Source organism: Lissotriton helveticus, chromosome 2_1 (genome assembly GCF_964261635.1).
Source record: "Lissotriton helveticus chromosome 2_1, aLisHel1.1, whole genome shotgun sequence".
Taxonomy (NCBI): domain Eukaryota; kingdom Metazoa; phylum Chordata; class Amphibia; order Caudata; family Salamandridae; genus Lissotriton; species Lissotriton helveticus.
The window spans coordinates 1,313,990,701-1,314,012,583 of NC_136059.1; the positions used below are offsets into that span (position 1 = coordinate 1,313,990,701).

Here is a 21,883-nt window from a genome sequence, read left to right on the forward strand (position 1 = left end):
TGGTTCTTTTGCCGAATAACCCATCCTCTGTAGCATAGTTTGAAGATTAACAAAAAAAATATTTCTATTTTGAGTGCCCCCCCCCCCCCCCCCCCCCCCCCAACCAGGGAAGGAACCTAAATGTATTTACCATCAGCAGAACTTCTTGGATCTTCTTCCTGAGGCCACTCTACATGCTGTCTAATGCCCTTCCCCATGAGCGTTCACAGAGATTTAGGGAGAACTTAAGAACAAGGGTGTTCATTGGGTAGGGATAAAGGCTGGAATTATCAATGGAATTTGTAATGATATAATGGCGCAGAGAGTAAATTGGCAGGTGAAAGGGAAGAAAACATGTGAGCGTTATTGTGTTTCGAATTTTAGAGCCCCCAGCTTAGTTGAGTTGGTCTTATTAAAGTTTTTGGTTCATTGCCCCACTGCCATCACAAAACATAGTGGTCCCACTTGGCTCATTTTTATAAACCTCTAGACAACGCTCAGAGCCTTAATGTGTCCAAAAGGACAGCCGCCCAGCTAGAGTTTAATCTTCCCACAGAAAACCACTTTTTTCCCCTAAGCGCATTTGAATGTCTAGAATGACTCTCTGATACAATGGATAAAGTTATCCCTGTAGGTGTGCAGAGATTTGCACAAGGGGCAGACTCCGCTAGTATATGGTTTCCTGAGTAACCTAATGTATGCAACAAGTCTATAGTACCATCCAATGGGGTATCACTGTGCCATTAAGAATTCGTACCTTTCCTAGGGTTTGTATTACATAAGGAGTAATTTACAACATGTAATAATTAGGATTGGCCTTCAGTCTGGTATTTTCCGGCTGGCCTCCATATCTGTATTAGATCACGGCTGGGCTCATATGCAAACTAAATAAGTTAAAATGAACTAACTATATTGCAGGAAATCTCAGTTGCTACCTATGGGCGGGCATTTGGGGACATGTTAATGCAGATAAGTTACAGCCGAAAATCCATGCCATAGGAGATTGTCAGTTCCTGCTAACTGCTCTTCCCTTGTGTACCACAAAGAGCTGGGTGTGATTTTTTTCAAAGAAAATCATATAAGACTACGCCTTATTCTTTTAGGGTCTGGACGAAACAACAAGCCAACCTAAACAGGTGGATACTGCAAGAGTATCTAGCATTTGACAAGGTTTCACATACACCAAGTTTTGGGCGTATTAAGATGCTGTGCAAATAGCTAGGTCAAACCAATTAATTTGATGAGCCGGAGGTGTTAACTCAGATTGGCATGGTTGAACTCAAACATATGTGTCTTCAGCTCAATATCGTATTACTCACTGATATCATGTGCAGGTTTTTAAATTAACTTGGTCCACACTACAAATAATTAAAATAGGTTTATACTTCCAAGATTCAGACTTAATATGGTCCACCATAAAGTTACTTTTCCACTACTGATTGACTGGGCAATGGTGGTAGAAACAGACCCTGTGAAGGTATGCCTAATCAGGGCACGATGCACTTTGTTGTTTTGCTTGTTTTGGGATGCCCTGGAAGTTGTTAAATTAAACCTCTACTTTAAAAATGCAATTTTTGACACTGAAGACCCTCTTTGGCTTTTCTGCAACAATTAGTCAGCATGTTCTGAACTTAATAGGAAACAAGCTGAGGTGCAAGTATAAAACCCAAAAACATTGCAGTTATGCAAGTAAACAGTTTAAGGTCTAAGCTATAGTTGAAGAAAAACATTAGTGATGTATTACCATTTAAAAAAAATCTATGTCAAAATAAACTCAATCTTGAATTAATGATCAATGAAGTAGATCATTAAAATCAAAGTTTAGTCGGTGGAATTACGTCCAAGGAAACAAGACTTTGGCAGCCAAATTCCCTGACATGGCAGATTTGACATGAGAAGGCAAGGCATGTTTGAGGTTTGGCCTGTGAAAAGTTGAACTTAATCCGCTTTTGTGAATATGTGAACAGCTGGGGAAGCTAAGAATGAGAGAGAAGGACCTCATAGCAGTTGGAGAAGAACGTGCAATCATCAGATACACAAGGCAGCTTATTTTAAATGGTTCTTCAATCTAATTAAATCTCTTGGTCACAGGCTAAGGGTTCCACAGATTCAATCAGGATTGTGAGGACTGATGAGCAGAATCTTTGAGTCAATACAAAAATTCAGAAAATATGATGGCAGTGGTGTCTGCAAACCTTGTACTGTTAGATCAGGCCAGGGGTTTGCCAAATTCTGCATACTTTGAAATACACAAACCGGCAACAGTTGTCTATGGAATATCCCAATTAGGGATTATCTCAGATTGATCACTTTAAGAACAAGTTCAGCATACAGCACTTGGACGAAGCCAAATGTTTAGTCCCTCCCAAGCTATATACTAAGATATCTAGGCTAGAACAAAATTTCTTAGCAAAAGGGGTTCATCTGTATAGAGCAAGAACTAAAACAAGGAAGACAGAGGCGCTGGTAATGGCTCTTGTCATTCAATCTCGTCCCTCCCCCATAACATCACCTAGCATGATTTTTAAAACGTCAAGATCCAGGCAGCACATCTACACCAGGGCACATTCCCAATATACATATACCAGTGACACTGCTGCACTCCGTTAGGGACCCTACCAAATGTACATTGCTAGAATCCAAGCTTGTGTCTTGGGGAGAATTTATCAAAAAGCCAAATCAATGATAATCACTTTAAGCCAGAAAGAAGTGAACGTCTACTACACTATAAGTAAAGAGACTGGCCCTGTAAATTAGGATTCTCAAATAAACAGAACATCAAGTTGAAAAACTATCAGATCTAGACGTAGGACAGTAGTGGTCTGCTATGTACCATTCCATCCAAAAGAGCTCTTTTCTGAATAAGACAAATGTTTAACTGTGAAGCAATATCCACTTATGCAAATGCAACAGTGATTAGCAGTACAAAGTGTAGGTTTCGCTGAGTGGCTAAGTAAAACTCACAGCCTCGACGGTTACTAAACACGATCAGCTTCCTACACATGTTTTTTAGGCAAGATCAGTCTTTCAGCGACAGCTCTAATGAGCATTTCGAAGTGTGACCACAAACATCCATTTTGTAAAGTGGCACTTGCATGATGCGTTGAGAAAGCCATGTGCAGCATTTAGAAGAAGAACAAAGCAGTTAACAGCTAAATACTGGGGCATTGGAAAGGACACGGTAGAATGCCAGCGGCAAAGCCTTATAAAATACCTCATGTCAAAAACATAGCGAAATAGAGAAAACTATTTATAATAAAATGGAGTGTGAATTAGTCCTCATTAGGGACTTTCAGTTTAATAGTTAAACAAGAAATAAGGAGTAGTTTCTGTCCTGTAACTCCAGTTCTGTAGTAGGGGTATCTCTGTTATAGTCATAATCTAGTGAATAGTCCCGCCCATGTGCGTGGACCCCGGAGCAATCAAAAATAATCTCTTAGAGTGTCGAAAAATGCAGAAATGCACAGACACTTAAGAGAGAATTTAAAGACAGATAATGCAGCCTAGAAGGCTACACTGTCCAGTACTTCAACTAGAAATTCCACCATAAAAATCCACAAAACAGCAAAGCCTGTACAGATTTCCCTTGCTTTCACAGCAAAATCCCTCAGGAATGATAGAGAGAAGAACCTGGACAGACAAGCCCCATAGGCTGCCATTATGTGGCTCAGAATAGGATACTGTGCCTTTAAGAGAACTTTCCAGAACTTCACAGTATCCCAGAATGCCTTGCAGGTCCCAGTTACTTTCAGTTCTTTTTGAAGGCGTAACACGCCAGACCTGTAGCATTCCTTACATGAAAAAACTCTCTCTCCACCGGGGAGGTGGGCGGGCGCTTATGACTATAACAGAGATACCCCTACTACAGAACTGGAGTTACAGGACAGAAACTACTCCTTCTGTAGTAGGGGATCTCTGTGTATAGTCATAATCTAGTGAATAGAATGGCAAGCCCATCCCCACACCAAGCGGCGGTGGAGAAAGAAGAAATAACGTGCCACTATTGTGCGAACAAATTCCGCAGCGAAGCCTGCCCAACCTGAGCGTCTGCCCTGGCATCAGCGTCCAGGCAGTAATGCTTAGCAAAGGTATGGACCGACTTCCAAGTGGCCGCCTTGCAGATCTCTGCAATGGGAACATTACGAAGCATAGCTGTCGTGGCAGCTTTGCCCCTGGTGGAATGAGCCTTAGGTTTGCCCCCTAAGGTCTTATTAGCTTTGTAGTAACACAATTGTATGCAGGACACAATCCACCTCGAGATGGACTGTTTAGAGATAGAAAGACCTGTCCTGACCGATCCATAATTGATGAACAATTGGTCTGACCTACGAATATCTTTGGTTTTATCCAGATAAAATTTCAGCACCCTCCTAACGTCCAGGGAATGCAAAGACCTTTCCGCTGGAGATGAAGGATTCTGTAAGAACGTAGGCAAAGTTATAGTCTGGTTGATATGAAAATCAGAAACAACCTTGGGAAGAAACTTAGGGTGAGTACGCATAACAACCTTAGCAGCATGAAATACAGTATAAGGTTCTTGGCAACACAATGCCTGAATTTCACTCACCCTGCGGGCCGATGTAATGGCCACAAGGAACGCCGCCTTCCAGGACAGGTGCTGCAACGAAGCCTTATGAATCGGTTCAAAAGGCTCCTTCATCAATCTGGACAGCACCACATTCAAGTCCCATGAAGGCGAAGGAAGCCTGACAGGAGGGAACACTTTCTTCAAGCCTTCCAAAAAATCTTTGATCACAGGGATCTGGAAAAAGGAAGTCTGTGAAGGGCATTTCCTGTAGGCAGTCAAAGCAGCCAGATGAACCTTAATGGAATGGACATTAAGGCCAGACTGCGCCAGATGTAGCAGATATGGAAGGATGACATCCTCCTTGCATGTCGTAGGGTCATAGTTCTTAGACTTGCACCAGATACAGAACCTCTTCCACTTGTAAGCATAAGAAGTCCTAGTGGAAGGTCGCTTAGCCTCCTTCAGTATGCCCATACAATCCTCTGGGAGATTCAGATGGCCATATTGCACTATTTCAGGAGCCATGCCGCCAAACTCAAAGACGAGAGGTTGGGGTGCACCATCTGCCCCCCCAAACTTCGTGAGAAGGTCCGGCCTGCACGGCAGCTTCATGTGAGGAAGGAGGGACCGGTGAAGCAGGTCCGTGAACCACCACTGTCTTGGCCATTCCGGGGCAATCAGAATCATCCTCGCCCTGGATTGGGACAGCTTGATGAGAACCGTCGGGATCAGGGGAATGGGTGGAAAAGCGTACAGAAAGCTGTTCGACCAGTTGATCCATAACGCGCTCCCCAGCGTCCCTGGCTGGTAGTACCTGGAGGCGAAGCCTCGGCATTTGCTGTTTTCGGCGGTGGCGAACAGATCTACGTCTGGAGTCCCCCACCTTGCGAAGACTTCTCCTAGTACTTCGTCGTTTATGACCCATTTGTGGTTTTCCTGAATCAGTCTGCTCAGTTCGTCTGCCTGAACATTCTGCACACCTGGCAGATGGGTGGCCGTTATCGACAGTCCTCGGGCCAGAAGCCAGTGCCAGATCGCCTGCGCCTCCTGCGACAGAGTGCGGGATCTCGAGCCCCCCTGCTTGTTGAGGTAATACATCGTAGTCGTATTGTCCGTCTGTACAAGCAGAGAGTTGGTCCGGAAGGACGGGTGAAAGGCCTTCAGTGCCAAGTGAGCAGCTCTGAGTTCCAGGAAATTGATGTGGTACGTGGACTCCGTCGGGGACCACGTCCCTTGAATCTGTAGGTCTCCGGAGTGCGCTCCCCAGCCCCGGAGAGAAGCATCCGTCACGATAGTCTGTGTGGGAATGTCCTTGTGGAAGGGAACCCCTCTGAGGAGATTCTCCGCTGAACACCACCACTTCAGAGACTGAAGAGCATGTAGAGACAGTCGTATTTTGTCGTCCCAAGATCCTCTCCTCTGGTCCCACTGATCCTCCAAGCACTCCTGCAGCGGTCTCATGTGCAGCCGCGCATGTGGCGTCAGGAAGATGCAAAAGGCCATCGAACCCAGCAGCGAAGACACCGTCCTCACTGTCGTAGATGGAGTGGACATGAGAGCCTGAGCCTTCCGAAGGAGTGATAAACGTCGCTCTTCCGAAGGAGACACGCTTGCTGACAGCGTATTGATGGAGGCTCCCAAGTACTGGATGCACTGGACCGGAGTCGGGACAGACTTGGACATGTTGATGTGCAACCCCAGCTTGTTCAAGAGAACGCACGTCTTCTGGAAGTGTGCTTGAGCTTCCGAGAAGGAGGAGGCCTTGATCAACCAATCGTCCAGGTACGGGTAGACAAACACCTTGTTCTTCCTCAGGTGTGCGCTACCACTGCCATGCACTTCGAGAATGTCCTGGGCGCAGACTTCAGCCCGAATGGAAGCACCGTGTACTGATAGTGACTGGTGCCGACTTGAAATCGCAGAAACTTCCTGTGTTTGCATGCAATGGGCACATGGAAGTATGCATCCTGTAGGTCTATGGCACACATCCAACCTCCCCGTTGCAGCTGAGGGTAGATCTGATGCAACGACAGCATGCAAAACTTTTCTCTGCGAATCCACTTGTTTGCCTGACGCAAGTCCAGAATGGGCCTGAACTCGTTATTGTCCTTCTTGGGGACGAGAAAGAACCGGGAGTACAGACCTCTTCCTCTTTGAGACAGAGGTACGTCTTCTATCGCCCTTTTCCTTAACAGGATATCGGCCTCCGCCTGCAGCTAGCGCAGCTGGTACTGCGAGCTGATTGGAGGAATCGATGGAGGAGGGCTGATGAACCGAAGACTGTATCCATTGCAAACAATATTCAGCACCCACTTGTCCTGAGTAATTTTTCTCCACTCTGCCAGAAAAAGTTGAACACTTCCCCCCCACCGGAGCGGGTAACGGACAAAGGGGAAGTAACCGCTCAGGGTCGAGACCCGGCCGGGCCCTTGTTCACGGTAGAGGACTGCTGTCCACCTCTACCCCTCTGGCGTTTCTGGAAGGGTCTCCGGAACTGCTACTGTTGTTGCTGCTGCTGTTGTCCCGAAGACTGTCCTCTTCCTTTCCCCTGCGAGCCGAACCGCCGTTGGAACTGGAGGTAGGGTTTCTTGTCCTTGGGCTTCTCCAAGCCCACAGCCGTCAGGGTTTCCGCCTCGGCCTTCATCCGGGCCATTTCGTCATCTGCGTGTTTACCGAAGAGCGTGTCTCCGGAAAACGGCAGATTGGCCACTCGCTGTTGCGCCTCAGGCTTGAGTGACATAAGCCTGAGCCACGCATGGCGACGTTGGTTGATACCGTGGCAGTAGCCATGTGCAGCCAACAAGGAGATATCCGCCGTGGCACTTATCGCCTGGTTCGAGACCAGCATCCCCTCCTTGACGATTTCCATGAAGTCCTCCTTCCTGTCACGCGGCACAAGGTCCGCGAACTGTTCCATGGAATTCCACAGCGCACGGTCATACCGTCCCAGTAATGCCGAGTCGCTGGAAGCCTTCATCGTGGTAGAAGAAGTCCCACAGGCCTTCCTTCCCGCCGAATCAATCCAGCGGCTCTCTTTATCCGGAGGCACGGTTGAGGACGGGGAGGTAGAATGTTGCTTCCTGGCCGCCGTCACTATCACCGAGTCGGGCACTGGGTCGACCCTTAAGAAGGCAGGGTCCGAGTCAGGCGCCCTGTAGTTCTTCAGAAGCCTGGACGGGGCAGTCTTCACCACCGCAGGCGTAAGAAACCGCTCTTGTGCAGGTTCGACCAGTCCTGGCACCAATGGCAACAGAGGGCGAGACAGGTGCTTCTTGTGCAAAGTTTCAAATATCACGGACGTCGTAGGTGTAGGAGCCGTCACCGTGATACCCAACTTCGCAGCCCCCCCTCGGGAGAACCTCCTGGAATGTACCGACGTCGTCGATCGGAGACACCCTAGTCTCCGGGGAATCGGACAAGGTAGGTGAATAGGAACGGGTCCTAGATGTCGTACGGGACCTGGACCTATGCCTCCTATGGCGATGTCTAGATCGGGTGGAGGACCGGTGTCTGCTTCTCGATCGGTCTCTCCGTCTGGAGCGCGATCTCGATCTCCTGAGCCTCGGACGGTCAGCCGGTTTCCCCGGGACGGCCGTCTTGGGCTTGGGTGGTTCCTTAGACTTAGGAGTCTTCTTGGGAGGGGTCGGGAGCCTGGGCAACGAGACCGACCTCGGTGGAACCGGTGGAGGCTTCACAGGCACAGGGGTTTGAGGTCCTGTAGGAAGCGCAGGCAGCGGAGGTAACAGAGGAGGGGTTGGAGCCCTCGGATGCGGACCTCTTGGCAACGGAGGAGGCGTAACAGACTTCTTCGGAGTATACACCTCCGAGTACACCGATCCCGGTGACCCATCATCCTTCCCGGACTGAGGGGAGCCCCCGACAGTCCTAGGTCGCGCAGCACGATCCCTCGACGCCGACGACCGGTGACCAGACGTCGAAAGCAGGTCCCTCGACGGCGAGCGCCCCTTCGGCGTCGACCGTCCCATCAGCTTCGGCGCCGAACGCCTGCCACGTCTCGACGTCAACCCGGACCATCTCGACGACGATCCTCTGTGTCTCGAATGCGATCTCTTGCGCCTCGACGGCGACCGCGACGACGTCGACTTCGTATGCCTCGACGTCGACTTCGTATGTTTCGACGTCGACCTCGACTGCTTCGACGGCGACCTCTTCCGCCTTGACGGCGACCTCTTCCTCGACGGCGAACGCTTCTGTCTCGCCGGCGATCTCTTCCGCTTCGACGGCGGTCTCGACGACGAGGATCCCCTCGACGACGATGATGTCCTGTCTCCCGACGGCGATGTCGCCTCGACGGTGAGCGCCGACGCCGGACCCGTCGACGCCGATCACTCGACGTCGAAGACAACGACGAAGAAACCGTCACGGGGTTCGACGGCGGCCTATGCAAATCCCTCAACGGGCGACGTTTTCTCGACCCAGAGCCCTGGGGAGACGGCCTTGGACCTCCCTCTCGACGTCGTGGTGGGTGCCACCGACCCAGGCGGAGAATGGGGACGTTTGCTGGACTTCCTGCCCCTGGGGAGTCCCCCAGAGGCCTCCGCATGGGCAAATGAAGCCCCACCAGACCCACCTTGCGCCTTCAGCCTTCTTTCTTCGAGTCCCTGAAGCCTGATCTTCATTTTGTCCTTCAGGGTCCTGCCAGAGAAGCCTTGACAGATCTCACACTCCTCTGGGATGTGGGAAGAGGGAAGGCAGAGGATACACACCTCATGGGGGTCTGACTTGGCCTTCTTCCTGGAGCACTCCGGGCATTTGTCAAATAATGCAGGCATTATGGACAACAAAAGGGTGCAAAAAACCAAGAAGAAAGGCACCAAAGTACTTAAAAATTACCCAATATCGAATTTAGTGAAAAAACACCAACAAAACCCTTGAAAAGGGAGAGCTCAATGCTCCAGGGTCCTGCTTGCAGGAGCCGGAAAAAAGAACTGAAAGTAACTGGGACCTGCAAGGCATTCTGGGATACTGTGAAGTTCTGGAAAGTTCTCTTAAAGGCACAGTATCCTATTCTGAGCAACATAATGGCAGCTTATGGGGCTTGTCTGTCCAGGTTCTTCTCTCTATCATTCCTGAGGGATTTTGCTGTGAAAGCAAGGGAAATCTGTACAGGCTTTGCTGTTTTGTGGATTTTTAAGGTGGAATTTCTAGTTGAAGTACTGGACAGTGTAGCCTTCTAGGCTGCATTATCTGTCTTTAAATTCTCTCTTAAGTGTCTGTGCATTTCTGCATTTTTCGACACTCTAAGATTATTTTTGATTGCTCCGGGGTCCACGCACATGGGCGGGACTATTCACTAGATTATGACTATACACAGAGATCCCCTACTACAGAATTTAAGCTACTTTAGGAGATAAAAACAAATGCATTTTTGTCGCAATCTTTACGTTTTATGCTCTGCAGTATCAATCAGTTTTTTCATTTTTAGCTAAAATATATGGGGAAGACATGGGGGTTGTAAAGAGTTTGCTTTTTCCCTACTTTTACAGTCTATTGACCTTTTACAATGTGCCAGAATTACAAACCATTTTCATCATTTCTGCACGAATGTGAATTTCATTTGCCCGAAGTACATTTTGACATTGTTGGTACACTTGTGACCATTCACAGTAGCAATGTAGCCACAGCCCTATTCCACTGATATACAAGATAAATGCATTATCTATAGGAAAATACTACATAACAATGCTATAGCGTTCTTTATTATTTTTTTATTTTTATTTTTATTTTACAAAACATTTACAGAAAAATAGAGATACATAACAAGATGTTTGAAATTCATTATTCACAGTTCAGATAGGACCAGTTTGTTAGGGGATCCCAAATAGCCAAACCTTTGGCTTTCAATTTACGTCCTTTTCTAGACTAAATGGCTTTTTCAAATATGTATATAGATAGAAATCTTTCAAGCCACTGTTGGCATTTTGGAGGAATAGGCTCGAGCGAATGAGTGGCTAAACATAACCTAAAGACTGTAGAAGCAATAAATAACAAGCATTTGCAATGCAATAGGTCTCGCATTAGGAAAGTTTGAGCTATTGGTCTTGTAAATGACAAATGTTTTACTTATGTGTTGGTTTTGAAAATAGCGAAATTAATAGCTTTGTCATTTACAATGCTAATAGTTTTAACTTTCGCAAATGTGATACCTATAGCATTTGTAATGCAATGTGTTGTATTTACGTGACTTAGATGTATTGATATTAAAAATAATGGCTTTTAATTTTTTTTTATTAATACTTAAATAAAAGTTATTGTAATTTATAATGGCAATAGATTAAACTTTTGTAAATAACTTTTGTGAAGATTATGTTCAGTGTATTTGAACAGCCTATTAAATGGGAAGAGAAGTAAGGCATGCCTTCAGGATACTAAATCATATATATTTGTCAATAATGCGGCAAATAATGGTATAAATAAAACTCAAATATAAAAGACATCTTAGATATACACACTTTAGGAAACTGGAAAAGAGATACCCTAGACAGCCTGGCATAGCTGCTCCGGAAGGGCAAGAGTAGAAGCAGATCGCTCCTGATCACCAGCCAATATTATGTTTATTAGGATACCCCTGTAATCTCAATATTGTGAAGATAACACTCCTTTTGGGGGAGTTTCACTTTAAGAGACTGTAACATTCATATGGTGTATGACTAACTAAAACTAGCACTCAGTAATTGCTGCAGCACTCTCACTAGAGCACTCGCAGTGCCGCAGCACTCCCTCTCACTAGAGCACTCGCAGTGCCGCAGCACTCCCTCTCACTGGAGCAATCATTCACTGCTGTAGCACTCTCTCTCACTGTAGCACTCATTCACTGCTGTAGCACTCTCTCTCACTATAGCACTCACAGTGCTGCATCACTCTCTCTCACTGGAGCACTCAGTCACTGCTGCAGCACTCTCACAAGAGCACTCGCAGCGCCGCAGCACTCCCTCTCACTGGAGCACTCATTCACTGCTGTAGCACTCTCTCTCACGTTAGCACTCATTCACTGCTGTAGCACTCTCTCTCACTGTAGCACTCATTCACTGCTGTAGCACTCCCTCTCACTGTAGCACGCAGTTACTGCTGCAGCACTCACTAGAGCACTCACAGTGCTGCATCCCTCTCTCTCACTGGAGCACACAGTCACTGCTGCAGCACTCTCACAAGAGCACTCGCAGTGCCGCAGCACTCTCTCTCACTGGAGCAATCATTCACTGCTGCATCCCTCTCTCTCACTGTAGCACGCAGTCGCTGCTGCAGCACTCTCTCTCACTGTAGCACGCAGTCACTGCTGCAGCACTCACTAGAGCACTCACAGTGCTGCATCCCTCTCTCTCACTGGTGCACTCAGTCACTGCTGCAGCACTCTCACTAGAGGACTCGCAGTGCCGCAGCACTGTCTCTCACTAGAGAACCCACAGTCATTGTGCGTGAGGACGGCTAACCCCACTACTGAGGCTGTGTCCGAGAGGCCGGGTAACCCCACCACAGAGGCCGTGTTTGACTCTGTCTGAGAGGCTAGACTCTGGGCGTAGAGTAACTCCACCACCACCAGCCAGTGTGTGTCTGAGAGGCCGGTCCCCGGAGCCTTCTCTGGGGAAGACTTTCCACCTAGCCCACGAGATAAAGCTGAGCCTCTATCTCTGAGAAAAAGTGAGGTAAGAGCACCGCAGCCACCATTGTTCCCTCTTCCTCCCCCTGAAACACAGGAAGCCGCATGCCAGGAGGATTCAAAGGTCATTAAAAAAACACTGGATGAATCTGAGGGAAGTACACAACTCAAGCTCGGCTATTTTTTGGCCTGGCCCAGGCCCACCACCACAGTCAGTGCAGCACCCTCGGTGCCCGCAGCAGTGCAAGCGCTGCGTCAGTGTGTGACCCTGGGAGCCTGCTCCAGTGAAGGGCGCCCACACGTCACTGAGGCTGGAGGACCCCAACACAAGCTGCAGGAAACCCCCGAGTTGTGTGACCATGTTTTCAAAGTAAACCGGAGAGTAGCACTCACTGATAGTACCATCTCTTACCTTCTCTTATTTCATGGGCTTAGATATGGCAGCGGCGCTTTATGAAGCGCTATGTGACGCAGGAGTTATTATTACCTGAGGAAGGAGGCGAAAAGGCGCGGTGAATGGAGCTGGGAGTAGCAGGCATTGGGGATGAGGTACAAAAGGGAGTAGGTCAGGACAGCACAGGGTAGAGGTGAAGGGGGGAAAGGAGGAGGAGGGAAGAAAGGGCAGAACCGGCTGGGAAAATGTATGGCGATGTGTGGGCAGGAAGAGCAATGGGCTGCGAAGGTTGATGGAGCGGAGCAGCCGGGGAGAGGTACAGGCATGGAGGGGTGCAGACCGAGACATGTGGGCAGAAACAGGGAAAGGGAACTGTGCGGCCAGGAAACAGTATGGGCTCGGAGAGCTGTGCGCTGGGAGAAGGGCTGACAGATAACTACGGGTTGGGAACAGGCTGGGAGACCTGCTGGCAGGAAGATGTGTTGCAGGCTTCGCCGTGAAATGGATCCAAAAAAAAATATTTTTGTTACCCATGTTCTGAAGTACTTCCTTCATTTTCATATGACTGTGATTGTGTTTGCTATCCGGTTGCTTTAATACTTGCACATGTGGAGTGAGACATTCAGATTCAGGCACCCGATTGTGGAACTTTTGTCTTCACAGCCTGCATTTCATCACAAATGCAACTACCTTTAAAAACGAGTCCTCACCGCCTTCCCTCGGACGGTCCTGGTGGGCAAAATCCAAGTCACAGGGGCAGTCCGAGCCTGGAGAAGCGAGCTCCGTGTGCCGGCGCCGCTGAAAGCTGATCTTGCGGCGACCCGGAAGCTCTTGCCCGGCCGGCCAATCCGCTCGCGGCCGACCGGAAGTCCCGCCTCCCGAGGTCCGCGAGCTGCGAGCTACCGGCGCATGGAGCGCCCTGACGTCCGGGGTAGCCCGGGTCCCCAGGAGGGGGCCGGGGAAAAGGAGGAGTGTGGCGCCTGTTGCGGGGCTCCTCTGACCTGAGGGAGCCCCGATTTAGAGGATGAGACGCGCCGCGCCGTGAGGAGCCCCGCCGGAAGACCGCAGTCGGTGAGTGGGGCCCAGGGCTGATGTGAAGTGCGTGCGTGCCTGTGTGTATGCCTGGGGGGGTGGGGAGGTGGGAGTGTGTGCGCGCGTGTGTGCGCGAAGGAAAGTGTGTGCGCATGCGTGACTGTGTGTGATTGAGAGAGAATGCGAGGTAGGGGATAGTGTGCCTGTATGTGTGCCGTATGCCTGCGTGTGCATGCGCGCGCCTGTGTGTGTGTGTGTGTGCGTGCGTGCATGCAGAGGGGTGGGGGCTGTCTGTGTCTGTGTGAGAGCCAGGGCTTGCACCACGCATGCGCAGCTATCAGACGCTCGCTCCCGAGGTGAAATCCGACCTCGTCAAAGCGCGCGTCTGGTAGCTGTCCACTCTCCTAAATACGGGCAGCATAAGTTGTCGAGCTGATGCATTCATGCTTCGCATGAATGCAACATCAGCTCGACCTAAAAATGATTGATTTTGATTCGAGGAAAGAGAACCTCCTACCCCCTAGTTGAGGAGTAAGTTCAATTTCCCAGCCCAACATAGTTGTTAAGATGCCGCTAACACAGTTTCAAAGCATCTAAGACAGGACATGTGGCAAACATATGAACACTGTCTGCTCCTGGATACTGGCATCGAGGGCAGGTGGAGCCTGCTTCTCTAACCCATTTAGCAATCTTTGCAGGTGTAATATACAGACTGAACCAAGTTTAAAAACATTGCAGTTGTAGATTAGTCGCCAAAGATGATGTCTTGGCCATGGTGAATCTTTGATTTCTCCAGGTTCAATCTCTAGCAGATTTTGCCAACGCTCTATATGTTTGGTCAGGTCGTCAGATAATAAGTCAATTAGAATTTTATACAATCCCCCTAAAGTGCTTGAGCCGTTAAATAATTCATCCATCAACCTCGCCCTGGAAAAGTCAGAGGTTCCCCTCAACTTTTTACTTATAAAGTCTCTTATTTGGAGGTATTTAAAAAACTGTTGGTTGTCTAGCCCAAACTTGTCGGTTATGACATCAAATAATAACAGGTCAAACTAGTTTGTAAGATTTCCAATTGTTCGTACTCCTTTGTCATGCCAATGCCTCATATGACCATCATTGAAGATATGTGGAAAACAATTATTCCTATATATTGGGGTATAGGCATTAAGACAGAGGTTTTTTTTCGAACTGAGGTCCAGACCTTAAAAGCACAGATTACAGTTTTGAATTTGACTTGTTTAAAATAATTAAAGTTGATGTGCCGTAAAAGGCACCCCTTAGCCTCAGTTCCTAAAATCAACTCAAAAACTGAGATAGAGGAGCCTACCCTCATTATATCATCTGTCTCATTAAGCAATATCCCTATTTTCTGTAGCATCACCGCCCAATGATATAATTGAAGATTAGGTACTTCCCACCCCCCTCTGTCTCTAGGCAAAGTTGGTAGTTTAAATGCTCTTCGAGGGCGACAGTTAGCCCAGATAAATTTAGAAAAAAGTTGGTTCATTGAAAAACACCAAGCATTACAAATGGACAAGGGAATAGCCCTTAAGAAATATAAAATCTTTGGTAAAAAAAAATCATTTTGATGACCTTGCATCTCCCTACTATCGTAAGCTTAAGATACTCTAGACTGCTAAATTCAGCTTTACATTTAAAAATATGGGGATTTAAATTACTTTCAATGATTTTGGAAACATCTGCCATGATTTCTACACCCAAATAAACTGCTTTCTGAACCACTCGTGCATCGTTTATCTGAAGACCATTACCGGTCAAGATCTGAGTTTTGCTTTGATTCAGACGATAGCCCGATAATTTCCCAAAGATATTCGCTTCTTTCTCAATCTCGATTACCGCATTCACGGGATTGGAAGTAGTTGTAGCGAGATCATCAGCATAAGCCAATATTTTTGTACTCCCCCCCCAATGTTCCGCACTCCGACAATCAAGTGGTTAGCTTCAATCCTTCTAACAAGCGGATCTATATAAAGCTCAAACAGTAGGGGTGAACAAGGGCACCTCTGCCGGGTACCTCTACTGATAAATATAGGGTCCGACATCTCCCCCATGATTGAGATTTCTATACATTGATTTCATAGCTGTGATGAATTTTTCTCCTAATCCTTTAAGGTTGTCCATAAAAAAGACCAGGAGACCCTATTGAACGCTTTCTCTGCATCAAGCAGCATAAGCCCGATAGGGTCCCCGGTAATGCCTGCTGCATCAAAAAGAGTGATAACCCTCTGGATGTGGTCTATTGTACTGCGTCTGGGTACAAACCCATGTTGGGTTGGGGAAACTAATCTCTTAATTTAGGCCACAAGGCGAGCAGCGAATATCTTAGCGTATATTTTAATGTCGCTATTTATTAGAGTAATAGGGCGATATGACCCCATTTCGTTAGCTGGCTTTCCTTTTTTAGGAAAGACAACTATATTAGCTGCTTCCCATGACCGTTCTGGGTGTTCAAAAAAAGGGTTTCATTATTTCTTGTAGGGAAATATTTTATAAAACTCACCAGGTATAGCGTCTGGTCCTGCTGCCTTACCATTTACCAACGAGCAGATAGCACCATGGATCTCCTCTGTTATTGGAGATTATAAGGATTCTCGCTCTTCTGGAGTTAGTTTCTTCGCTGGAGCTCCAGCCAGATATTTTTGCATTATTTCCTCATCATTGCTGCTATCCTCATAATAAAGTTCTGATAAAAACGGTGAAAGGCAGCTCGAATTTCACTAGGTTCTGTAACCGACCCTGTCGCCGGATCTTCTGTTGATGAAATGCCTCCTTGGGTTGTGCGTGGTCTCGCCCGCATCACCAGCACGTGACCCACCCTTTCCCCACACTCATATAGTCTGGACCGCCGATCCGAATATTTCCCTGCTGCTTTGCTTGATGATACTTCTGTGATGGAGGATTTGGCAGCAGCAACCTTGATTTGCACCTGTTCTACTTCTCGATTGTTGGTGATAGCCTGTATCAATTGAGCTACACTCAGCTTCCGATATTGTTCCTGGAGAAAATTTCTCTCCTTTGCCGTGCTGCCCACCTATATCCAGTTGTTTCCCCTCTGATCCCACCTTGGAGTGTATCCCAGATTGTCTCAACCTGCGCACTTTCCCTATTTTCTTCTAAAAATCTAGGAATCCACTCCCTCATATGTTGCACAGTCATCCTCATATAGTAACGCTCTATTAAAAGTCCAGTGAGAAATAAGGGATTTTATTGTCTGGAATGAGAACTTCAACACTAATGGGTTATGATCAGACATCACCCGAGGGTATTTTTGTATGTTAGATGTTGTTAAAATCTCTTGAGATACAAAAAAATAATCAAGCCTAGCATGGGCCTGATGTGGGGCGGAAAAAAAGGTATATCCCGCATCGTGAAATTTTAGTATTGACCATGCACCAGAGAGATCGTGGGGAGGCAAGATGGCGGCTGTGTGATCACTGCTGAAGCCGCTCGTCCAGCGCTCCACAATGGTCTACATAACCCCCACTCTAGATGGATAAATTGAATCAGATGAATCGGATAAATGAAGCTGATCGCAACTGTCAACAAACGTCGCCCAACAGGGAAAATTAATATACATATCTCTTCCCGACTTACTTGGGCGTTCCTGAAGGCGTTTGCGGTGTTTGTGGCGCTCGCGGAGTGTTGTGGTTAAAGACGCCGATCCCGGCTCCCTGGTCGAAATATGCCGCAAAAACAACCAAAGCCCCCACTGGAAGGTGGCGAGAAAGGCGCTGCGGCTGGTGGTGCAGCAGAGGCGGCAGGGGGACGCGGAGGTCTGCTGGCTTCATGGAAGGCATTGAGCGGGAGAAAAACTGGGGACGCTAATGCCGTCGCAGGAATTAACGAAGGGGAAGCAGTGAAGCCCAAGGTGCGTGAGCAACGTCTAGCTGAAACGACTGGTTCCAGCTCTGTAAGGCAACGGGTGGCACCAGGGATGTTTTCTGGACTCGGCAAATCTGTAGCGAAACCGAATAGCACTGAGAAGGAACTGCCCCAGTACTGTCAAAAGGGTTACTACTTGAAACGGAGTCCCAAGAGTCAATGGAGGACACTGAGTATCAATATGAATACTAACAAAGGCGATATCAGTGTGGTGGATGTAGGGGACTCCAGCTCGGGACGTGGAGATGTGGAGAGTCTTGAAGCCCTGGTTAGCAGTGTGGCAGATGGTGCCACAGTCAAGGATGGAAACGCAGGGGAAATTGGGCATATGAATGGTAACCGAACAATTTTTTTTTCTCTCAATGAAGACTCAGAACTGTCAAATCCCAGTGACCTAACTGATTTTGACAACTCAGGGAGTCAGATAGCCCTCTTTCTAACCCCAGTACACAAAAGAGACTCCCTTCTTTAACCAAACGCAGGAAAAAAACAAAAAGCAGGGGAGTATTGCAAGAATCTGGTTGTGATCATAGCCAGCTCAAATGGGACTACTCAACCACTCAGCTTCTGAGTGAGGATGGTGGGCATGATAACCGAGACACTGGTAGCGGATCTATACAACCAACAGGTAAGCTGAAAAATGCAGCAGAGCCTCCCCCCCCTCAAAGACTGATATACGCAACCCTTAAACAGATACAAGGTAAAGCAAGACAAGAACATAAGCGTGCCCATCTTGCAACAAAGAAGCTTCAAGGAGCAAAACGAAAGTAAACAAATCCTGTGCTGAGATTACGGAGAGAATGGCCGCCTTGGAGGAACGAGTAGGAGCAGTAGAGTCTGGTGCAGAGAGCTCAGCCCGACAAGTCTCCACAAACGAATCCCGTATGATGGACGTTATGTGGAAGATTGAAGACTTTGAAAATCGTCAGCGTCGCAACAATTTAAGACTGCTTGGTATCCCTGAAAATGCAGAGGGGGACGATATTAGAGGCTTTGTGTTGCACCTGCTGAAAGGAGGTTTTCCTGAACCTGGGCAGTGGGATTGGGAAAAGGAGATCCAGCGGGTGCATCGTTTCCTCTCATGCTTAAGAAGAAACACATCCCTAACAACTCGAATGACAAACCAAGAGTCATACTAATTTTTTGGGGCAATTTTCTCCTACGCCAGGCAGTGTTTGACAAAGCTAGACCGGAGGCACAACGGTCGGCAGACAGTTTCTCCTTCTTTGCGAGATCTGACTTCTGCCACATCTCGCCTTTCCAAAAGATAGGTGCAGAGGCTTTTTTACTTAGCCCAGCGAGACTCAACGTTATTCATAAGGGTACTGCTAGAATATTCACATCAGAAATGCAAGCTCAAGACTACCTCCATGACATCTCAGAGACTAGGATCTCCAAGGGGCCTGAGGGACAACTGTGAGCTATGTGATTGGATAAAGCCTACTTTTTTTTTTTTGAAAGGCGATAGGCCTTGGTAGCTTAACTATTTAAGTTGCTCAACTGCTTTCTATTCTCTTTTGTCGGGGTTTTCTTAGGGTATTTTTGGTTTGGTTTTCTGGTGGGTGGAGCTGGACGGGGGTGGGGAGAGCAGCTACATGCAGGAGGCATCACGAGGGTCCTCAGACCTTTCTTGCCTAGGGATAGAGGGTAGGGGGAAGTTTACGGGGTGGGAGTGCTGACCTAACTTGTTGTATTAGATATGGTAGCTTTAATGTTAATAGTAGTGGTAAACAGGAAGGACAGCAGAATGGACAAGTTGTATACTAAAAATGGTGCTAAATAAATTAAGGATAGCCTCAATTAATATATGTGGCCAGAATAATCCCTTGAAAAAAACGAAGGATTAATGTGGATGTGCAATATCTGAAAGCAGACATAATTTGTCTACAAGAGACTCACATTGAGGCCAGCAGACTTAGGATTAATGAACTAGAAGGATATAATTTGGTTTCTGCTACTACGTGGGGGACCCACACAAGAGGGGTTGCTGTTATGGCAAAGAAGGGCATAGGTCTAAGGTTCCCACTTTCCAAATCCGATCAAAACGGTAGATGGGTTATTACTCAATGTCACCCCAAGTGGTACTCTTACTTTCTGCTCTCTTTATGGCACGATACTTGATGACTGGTGGAAGTTCATATGTTGAACTAAAGCCCAAAGTTTTTAAAGCTATAGGCGTTCTTTAAATGAGCAAATTCTATCAGGGGCAGAGTACCTGCACTTCTTTAATTTGAAAGGCAGAGTGCCAGAACGTCTCAACATGGAATGATGTATTTAATAGGCAAGGACTAGCACTTGAAAGTAACAAACAGGTACTCTGAGATAGTGGGTACATCCATTTGCATGTTTTCATTTTAAGCAATGATTATGGCCTCATGATGACGAAAATTAAATATAACACATCACTTGCACCAGTCTTATTTACAAAGTTGGTTTTGCTTTACTTCTAGAAGCACTCGCTGCTCTGGATTGAAGGGCAAAAAAATGACATACCTGGTAAACTGAACTGAAAATGAATGTTCGCCACTGCATACTTTCTTTAGTTGGTTTTCAAGTTAAACAAGCATTTCTCACCCAACGGGAGTTATGTAAAACTTGGATCGGACTTAATAGGTAGAAGACTAACCGAGCACAGCTAGATGGCGTGCAAGCCTTGCAGCCTAAGCACAAGATTTAAAAATGAAGCGACTTACTGAAGACAGGTATTCAATTCAAGTTTGGGAAACATTCCTGCCTATGTGTTCTAAACAAGAGAAGCACTATCAGATTAACGCCTAGGACCCACAAATTTCATTCTGTAATCGAAATGAAATTACACAACCGTGTCAAAAACCATTTTGATTAAGTGAAAAAAATTTGGGATAGCCAATAGTACTTGCCTTCGTGACCTGCAGACTATGCTAATACTTTTTACCAATGCTGTAATTAAAAGAAGACATGCCGTGACACACGATTGTGCGCATTCGTGTCATGATGGTACTGGCACCCGCTTTATTCAATGGGAGATGCATGCGCGATAACTTATGTGCCCATGCATCACCAGGCAAGTATGCACCAAGTGGATGACAACAGCCATTATTTTATTAATGTTTTATTATTTACCGATCCAGCATGGTAGCTGCCACTTGAAGCCATAAATAAACATTAAAAACATATTCATGAGCGCAAAAACCCATTTCTGAAAGCGGAGCTGCCTGGCAGCAAATGAGAGCTGCCTGGCCCTACAAAACAATTTAAATAAAACAACAAAAACACTGAGGGGAAGGAGGAGCAGTGGGGATCAGGTGGGGGTAAGCAACTAGGAGTGTGCGGGGGATTCAATCAAAAAACAAAATGTTGGGTCAGACAGGAGGGAGGAAGAAGGAGCACAATTAACAAACAGCGCCACAGAAAAGGGAGACAGTATTTGTGAGAGAAGACAGCAAAGGGGGAGGAGAAAACAACTACACAAAGTACGCGGGCATGTGTATTTGGGGCAGAGAAACAAACGAGGGAGATAGCTAGAAAACACACGCTCTCTCAGAGTGCCTAAAGAACAAGCATTTACAATGCAACGGTCTCGCCTTTGCAAAAGTTAGAGCTATTGGCAATGTAAATGTCAACATTTTTATTTATGCGTTTGTTTTGAAGACCGATCAATAAATGGCATTGTCATTTACAATGCCAATAGCTTAATCTCTCACAAATGTGAGACCTATTGCATTGCATTTCGCTGCCTGTGCAAGAAAAGTGTGGGTTGCAGGACGAGATACAACAGGATGCATGCATATTCCTCTAACAAGAAAAGCAATAGTGCTGGGGTTTGACTTCACGAAGTGTGAGGGGGTAGAGGAAGAGGTGCGAGTATACTCCACGGGAGTGGGGTGGGGGGGTAATTATGTACTTATGCACACAAGACAATGGCGGGTGTGGTTATACACTTAGTCAATGGTGGGCGGGGTTATGCACACAGACAACAATGGGAGGGCAGGCGGAATTATACACATGGACAACCGCAGATAGGGATATGCACACGGACAACAGAGGGTGTGCAGATGGGGATACGCACACGAACAATGGAGGGTGGTCGGTTGGCATTCTGCACATGGACAGCAGCAGGAGGGCAGGCAGGCAACCCTTCCAAAACATTGGATAGGTTGGGTTATGCACACAGACAAGGGCAGGTGGGTAGCATTATGCACAGGAACAACGACCGGATGGAGATAGGCACACAGACATCGGAGGATGGGCAGGGATATGCACAAAGACAACAACATGCACAGTAATGTACACAGAGAATGGTGGGTGGTGTTATGCAAACAAACAATGGCTTTATGCACAGCAACAAAGGCAGGCTGGCCAAAATAGGCACATGGACAACTTTGGGCAGGGTTAGGCACATGGACAACGGCGGGCAGGCGAGATAATACATACAGACAATGGTGGGTAG

At 47.2% G+C, this 21,883-nt stretch overlaps 1 protein-coding gene across 5 annotated transcripts in view; it reads right to left on the reverse strand.

The window, feature by feature from the left end:
• The window catches only part of LOC144818631 (poly [ADP-ribose] polymerase tankyrase-1), a 682,266-nt gene that overhangs the window by 475,547 nt on the left and 184,836 nt on the right, over nt 1-21,883 (reverse strand). The gene's annotated exons all lie outside the window — the stretch shown is intronic.